The sequence below is a fragment of the Dioscorea cayenensis genome, chromosome 3 (assembly GCF_009730915.1).
Source record: "Dioscorea cayenensis subsp. rotundata cultivar TDr96_F1 chromosome 3, TDr96_F1_v2_PseudoChromosome.rev07_lg8_w22 25.fasta, whole genome shotgun sequence".
Taxonomy (NCBI): domain Eukaryota; kingdom Viridiplantae; phylum Streptophyta; class Magnoliopsida; order Dioscoreales; family Dioscoreaceae; genus Dioscorea; species Dioscorea cayenensis.
In genome coordinates this window covers 9304937-9313057 of record NC_052473.1, presented here as the reverse complement: position 1 = coordinate 9313057, position 8121 = coordinate 9304937, and the positions used below count along the sequence as shown (strand labels likewise).

The 8121-nt window shown below is 39.8% G+C and overlaps 1 pseudogene; it reads left to right on the top strand.

The window, feature by feature from the left end:
• Positions 1-672: 672 nt before the first annotated feature.
• On the top strand, positions 673-5439 carry LOC120250028 (annotated as a pseudogene).
• The last annotated feature ends 2682 nt before the right edge of the window (positions 5440-8121 follow it).

Sequence of the window (8121 nt, the reverse complement as noted above, 5' to 3'; positions counted from 1 at the left end):
ATTTAAATTGATTTTCTAGCCTATTTTATTTTCTTATTTATTAGATTGTTTTCCTAGCAAATTTTCATTTTCTATTTTTAGATTGATTCCCAACAAATTTTAATAAGATAGTTTTCTTGAATCCCAAGTTTAAGTCGGCTATAAATAGCCATGTACCTTCTCTTTTGAAAGATCGAACTTTGATTATTATTAACGAAATAAAAGTTGTCTTACTACTAGGAGCACCATTGCCTAATTGGCCACCTTACCGCACCAATCCAGAGGAAACAAAAGATATCCATCATTAAGTTCAAGAAATACTCGATAAAGTTAAGTAAAGAAAAGTCTTACTCCTTGTACAGTCCCGATTATTTTAGTTCCTAAAAAAGATGGTTCTTGGAGAATGTGTGTAGATTGTAGAGCCATTAATAACATAATTGTGAGGTATAGACATCCCACACCTAGACTGGAGGATATGCTTGATGAACTTAGTGGATATGTTATCTTCTTGAAGATAGACTTGCGTAGTGGCTATCACCAAATTAGAATGAAAAAGGGTGATGAGTAAAAACAACATTTAAAATAAAATTTGGATTTCATGAATGGTTAGTCATACCTTTTGGTTTAACAAATGCACTTAGTACTTTCATGAGATTGATGAACCATGTACTTGGAGCCTACATCAGAAAATTTATGGTAGTCTACTTTGATGATATCTTAACTTTCAGCATGTCTTTAGATGATCATATTGAACATTTGTGTGATGTACTTGCTATTTTGAGAAAATAACAATTGTAGGCTAACCTGCAAATTGCTCCTTTTGCACCACTAAAGTTGTGTTCCATGGCTTTGTGGTTTCATCTCAGGGTGTTGAGGTAGATGAAGACAAGATCAAAGCGGTAGGTGAGTGGGCAACACCCCAAAACGTGAGAGAAGTGGGAAGCTTTCTTTGACTTGCAGGCTTTAACCATCGGTTCATGAAGGATTTCAGCACCATTGCGGCCCCAATCAATGAATTGACAAAGAAAGAAGTTCCATTCAAATTTGGGCAGCACAAGAAAAGGCATTTAAAAAATTAAAGGATAAATTGACATCCGCACCACTACTAGCACTTCCTGACTTTGGTAAGACTTTTGAAATAGAATGTCATGCAAGGGGTGTAGGTATTGGTAGGGTGCTTATGCAAGAAGGTAGGCCCATTATTTATTTTAGTGAGAAGTTAAGTGGTCCAGCTCTCAATTATTCTATTTATGAGAAGGAGTTGTATACGCTTGTGAGGGCTTTGGAAACTTGGCAGCTGATAAGTGCTTGTGCGATATGAATGCGAAGCGTTCATTCCTTATGTTGAGCATTAATTTTCTCAGGTTTTTACACTAATATGTGTGTTTTTATGTTACTTTCGCGCAGGTAGGGTTGTGAGGCCAAGTATGAAGGAAAGAAGTCAATGTGGATTACAATGCACCGATTTTGGAGGAAATCTTGCTAAGGTTCAAACGCGAAGACATAGGTCGATGTGAGATGCTAGAGTATGTGCCAACCTCCTCGTATTCGAGTTGGCACATCCATTTGGAGGGGCACAAAGGTAGTCACACTCGAGCATTCCGACTTATGCACATAGAACAAGAGCTTCACCAACGTGCCTATCATTGAAGATGCAAGTGATCCACGACGTGAACGTGTGCCCGTTTGCGTTACTCCGATGAAAGTATGGATTCGGAAAGCTATTTAGGCCGGATATTGTAGTAGCACTATTCATAGCCGGCCGAGAAAACAGGACTTCAGAGGATCCACACGGGCGTGTGGAAATTATCCACGCCCGTGTGGAAATTCCCCACGGGCGCGTGAAGCATCCACGCCCGTGTAGTCGCCCGATTCCAGCCCTATTTAAAGCCGAATCAGCCCCGATTTTAGTATTCTTTTCTCCATCTTTTCCCTAACTTGAGAGAGGGCTTCAGCTAGGGTTTCGAGGGGTATTGGCCAAGGTTTTGGAGAGGTTCTATGGCTTCAACATCGTCATTCCTTAGAAAGAAGGTTGGTAGGGGAGCTTCCGTCGAGGCGTATCCTATACCGGACGAGGGAATCCTTGGACGACGAGTAGAGGACTTTCCACAAGACCATTGACACGACTATCGAGGGGGTTTCTTTATGGATTCATTGCTTTTACATTCTATTTCTTTGATTGTACTTAGCTCCATGGAGAGCTAAACCCCTAGTGGGTACTCGGGTATTGTGAACCCTAGGATGTATTTGTTTCTTTGAACCTCTTTATTATGCTTTCAATAAATTGATGTTTATTGTGAATTCCAATCTTGAATGCTTGTTTGTATGAACATTTCCCCTAGAGTGACACTAGGGTTGAGAGTTCTTGTTGGTAACCTTGTGAGTGAGTGACACACCATGAGCGTTAGACGAAGCTAGGTTGGAGAGGGTTGAGAGAGTGAGTTGAGAGGTGCAGGAGTCGCCCTTTCCTCCCGGCGTGATAGATTCTACCTCCGCTCCTCGAGTTCTTTTGGCGGTCATAATAGAGCGAATGGTCTAAGGGATGAACTTCACTGGGGCTTAGTTGCGCGACAAACGGAGTGAAGCATCGAGGTGATCTTAGTATCTAGGGCTCAATTGGGTTAGGGACCTTCCACCGGACCAAAGGGTTAGGTCTATAATAAGGAAGAGATTTATCACTTGGAATCCCTAGAGCTCATTGCAACTCTATGCGAAAGTGCGAGGTGTTGAGATTGTTTCGATTTCTCCTCCGGGACATGTATAGAGTTAGGCATAGTTGACCTTAGATTTGGGACTATGTAATTAAGGATTTTCCACGACTCACCATCGCATTGATTAGGAAGCATAATAGGGGTTCTTGCACTTGAAACAATTATCCTAGGCGGAGCATTATCCGGGTACCCCATCTTTATCGATTGCCTTTACCCCCTTCTTTACTTTTTGCTCTCTTACTTGTTGCTTTTTATTGTTGAGAATTGAATCATTGTCACACTCATTATCATTGATCTTTTACATAGCTAAGAATCGAATTAAGTATTTTTATTCCCTACTCCATGTGGATTCGATACCCGCTCACCCGGGATTATTACTTCGACAAACCCGTGCACTTGCGGGATATACGCAAGGGGAGCTTGTCTGCAGCATTACTTATGGCCTAAAAAATTTGTGATACATTCTGACCATGAATCATTAAAGAAGCTTAAGGTTCAATTAAAAATAAATCGTAGACATGCAAAATGGAGTGAGTTCATCAAGTCTTTTCCTTACATTGTCAATGACAAGAAAGGGAAAGATAACCTTGTAGCTGATGCATTTTCTGGGTGCCATGCTTTGATGTCCCAACTAGATGCTAAAATTCTGGGTTTAGAAAGCATTAAAGAATTATATACTTAAGATTTATACTTTGCTGAACCCTACTCTAAATGTAGTACAGGAAAACGTTGGGAAAAGTTTTACTTGCATGATGGTTTCTTGTTTCGAGCTAACAAATTGTGTATACCAGATTGCTCTGTTCACTTATTACTTTTGTATGAAGCTCATGGAGTGGTCTGATAGGCCACTTTGGTGCCAAGAAGATAGAGAGTGTGCTAACCACGACTTCTTTTGGCAAAAAATGAGGCGTGGCATTGAGCGCTATGTGTAGTGATGCGAGACGTGCCACAAAGCTAAGTCTCATTTAAACCCTCATGGATTGTATACTCCCTTACCTATTCCTAGTATACTGTGGGAAGATATTTCTATGTATTGTGTTCTTGGATTACCATGGACTAAGAGAGGGAGGGATTCTATATTTGTGGTAGTTGATAAGTTTAGCAAGATGGCTCATTTTATTCCTTGTCATAAGCGCAATGATGCTTCGTCATGTTGCCGATCTATTTTTCAGGGAAGTGGTGCGACTACATGGTGTGCCACGAACCATTTTCTCAGATTGTAATACCAAGTTCTTGAGCTATTTTTGGAAAACCTTTGCGGGGAAAGCTAGGAACCAAGCTATTATTCTCCACTACGTGTCACCCCAAACAGATGGGCAAACAAAAGTTGTGAACCGCACACTATCCATGATATTAAGAAAAATTTTAAAGAAGAATTTAAAGATATGGGAGGAGTTTCTACCACATGTCGAATTCGTATATAACAGGGCGATACATTCCACCACTAAATTTTGTCCATTCGAAATTGTATATGGTTTTAAACCTACTGCCCCTATCGATCTTTTACCTTTGCCTTTGCAGGAACAAGCTAATATGGATGCAAGCAAGTGTGCTGAATTTGTGAAGAAAATACATGAAAAGACGAAGGATAACATCGAGAAGAACACTCAGTAGTATGAGAAGCGAGCGAACAAAAAGAAGAAAGATGTTTGAGCCGAGTGACCTAGTGTGGATACATTTACGTAAAAAGCATTTTCCAGCATAGCGCAAGTGCAAGTTGCAACCTCGAGATGATGGACCATTCCAGGTGCTTGAGAAGATCAATGATAATGTGTACAAGATCGAGCTTCCAGGCGAGTATGGTGTTAGTGCTACTTTCAACGTTGCAGATCTTTCACTTTTCTTCGGTTCAATCGAGTTTAGGATGACTCCTTTTCAACAGGGAGAGGATGATGAGGACATCACTCCCATGGCAACTACAACACCTACAGATGGTAATACTTCAGCTGGCATAGAAGAGGAAGTATATCAAGACCATTTACATGAAACCGTGCTAAACAAATCGAAAACCAGGTGTACCGGAAGTGAGGACATAATTCCTGACTTAGTTAAACAAGAGGATAGCAAGAGAGAAGTATTCGGAGCTACGCCACATGTGGGCCTCACACTCACGTGCACGTCCATGACGGAAATTGTGGCTATCTTTGCTGGCCCCACAAAAACAGAAGGAGAAGTGGTTTCCTTTTATGACAAATCATCCCAAAATATCTCTTTCCTAAACCAACCTAATTTCTTTAAGGAAACAAAATCAAATCCAAATCAATCGAAAATAAAGTATTCCAAGTTTAAGGATGAGAGACAAATTGTACCTACCATCTTCATGTGCTACAGTACCCATAGAATACTATTCCCATATTTAGATTGCTTTTCTAGCTAATTTTATATTACTTTTTTTAGATTGTTTTCCTAGCAAATTTTTATTTTGTATTTTTAAATTGATTCCTTAGCCAATTTTAAGAAGATAGTTTTCTTGTATCCCAAGTTCAAGTCGGCTATAAATAGCCTTGTACCTTCTTTTTGAAAGATTAAAGTTTGATTATTATTTACGAAATAAGGGTTGTCTTACTACCAATGTTCTTTTGAGTTCTCCTTGATTCGTGAGAGGAAAATTTTGGCTTTCTTCTAATTTGTGCTCTATGCTTACAGGCTTTTTGTGTGGATTAGTTTCTGGTTTGTGATTTTGCGATTGTTCGGACAGCATGTTAGAGTTCTTGAAGCTTCAGATCGTCTCTCCCCAACATACAGGTAGCGTCCATCTCTAGTTGTGCACAACTAGTTATTCCTCAACCTAGATCCTACACCATGAAGATTGTGCCATATTTGGATCTCCTTCTTCATTACCAAGTTGGAGCCCATCAAGGACTCCTTTGTTTTTCAATGAGAGCATGACCGAAGCATGGGAGTGCTATCTCCCCATGATTACCTCTGGCTAGGAATGGCCTATAATTTCATTGGAAGCATGGTCTGCGTGCTCCTTTCATGGGCATGCTTAAGCTGAGTAGCGGGTGGAGCACGACCATGCTCTTATCGTGGTTTCCTCTGGATGACACTTAGCCCTTTTGACTCAGAATCTCCAAGAAGATCATGGTCTGAGCATGACTGTGATGAGACCGTGTCGAGCTCAAAAAGTCCTTTTTAATTCTCAGATTTGGGGTTTCTTGGGGTCGTTTGTTCAGGAGTCTTTTTCTCTAGTGGTGGAATTCTCAAGAGAACGATGATCAGCCATCACCACTCTAGCTAAGGAGGCCAAGGGTGAGTTAGAGCTACCGGAGAAGTGGAGTTGCTCATCCCATGGAGTTCTTGAAGTACATTTGAGGAGATATTGTAAAGGGGGGAAGTCTAGATGTCTCTCTTCCTTGTGTTTATCTTTCTCTCTCATTTGTATGAATTCATGAGGGGCTAACCGTTCCACGATGCCCCGGGATTGTGAACTATGTTGTCTCTTATACTTTGACTACTTGAGTTCTAATGCCTATGGAGTTCTATTGTTTTCTTGTGTTTAATCATGTATTTGCATAACTTGGCATGCTTAATTTGTATAGATGCTTGTGTAAATCTTGGTGTGAGTTGATTACCGTAGTTGTGATTACCTAGTGTAGTTACAAAACTTAGCGTGTACGAAGCCCATAGTTACACTTGTAGAACTTAGCGTATTTGATAGCCGTAGATGCAACATTGCTTTTAAGCACCCACAAGGATCTTAGAATGTTCCTTGGTAGGCATTAGACTCAAGTCAGTATCTTGGGCACTTAGGAATCATCCCAGGGCATTGCTCTCTTGTTATCAAAACTCAATCCTAGTCTACTTAGTTCTTCCACCCTTGTTTTAGTCATATAGTAGTTAATTTCTTTATCACCCTTTTAGTTTGACTAGGAATTAGAGGATCAACTAGTACTAGAAGTCTAGTCCCTGAGGTTTGACAACCCTACCCCCTTGTGGGGTACCACTTTATTATTGGTAACAATCCGTGCACTTGCGGAGAGTTCATCAGTAGTGCCACTTTTCGATACGCAAAACCAACATTGAACACGAGGATGAATCTAGAAGCAAAGGTAAATTTAAATTAAAAGCAATCAAAGGATAAAGCAATCCCAAGTTATATCAATCCGGGCACTCAAGGGAGTTAGCCCTCCATGGGGCTCATGTTAATCAATACAAGGTGAATCTCAATCCCTAAAACCCTTAACATGTAAAGAGAAAACTCCCTTCTCAACACTGTGTGGTTGGAGATGATGTGAGCCGCTATCGCTGCCAATGAATCGCAACTCCTTTAAGCTCCTCCTTCAATCCTTCAAAGCCTCCTTCAACTACAGCCAAGGAACTCTAGAACCTTTTTCCCCAAAATCGGTCAAAACATGGATGTCCTAAAAAACTCTTCAAATCTTCTATTTATACCTGCAGGAACAGACTGTTACCTGGACAAGTACACATGCGTGTACTTTGCCAGTGTAACTCCCAAGAGAAAACCCAAAACCCTTTGAAACTAGCTGTACATGGGTTACTGTACACGACCATGTACTTTTGTCTATGGATGAGTATCTCCCAGGATTTCTTCTTCTCATGTTCTGAAGTTACACACCCATGTAACTATTCATCTGCTCGTGCTCTTGTCTGGGACGCACTATGTGATCTTTCAAATGTACACGGCCATGTACTCAATTTACATGGGCATGTTCTTCTTGGTACAAGCTATTGGGAGGTCGCTGAAAGTTGCTCAGCCGAAATGTATACGGGCAGGTACACGAGTACATACCATACCCTGTGTATTTCTCTGTTTGATGGTTTTGGTATCGATTTACTCCTGATTTGCTTCCTTTGGCTCTTGTTGTGCTTCTTCAACCTGTGATACAAAATGAACAACTAAGTACCAATTATCCACAGAAACAAAGCTCAAAATGGTCGATTAAGTACTAAATACAATTGATAAAACATGTATAAAATAGCATTTATCATTATATAATTTAAATTATATTATAATATAGGAGCCTAATTAGTGAGGTGTATGCTACCCATTTTTTGTAAAACATTTGTGATGACTTCATCACAAACAATATTTAGTTGCGATGGGCCCCAATTTGTAGCAAAAATATTCATTTTCAATCATTTCCATTGGTTTCAAATAACACTCATTTGCGATGATCTAAAGGGAGTAGTTAAAAATATTCATTTGCGACGGATAATAGTTGGTCGCAACTAATAATCTGTTATTATGACTTATTCTTTGTTGCAAATAATACTTTTTGCTGTGACTAATATATCATTGAAAATAATACCAATTTCGATGACTAAACATTTTTGTGACTAGATATTTAATTTTTTGTGGCGGCAACTTGATGTTGTTGGTTGCAAAAATTATCTTTTGTTATAGAACAAATACGATGACATGCGATGACCATATGGCATCGGGAAAAACATTTTGTGGCGATATTTA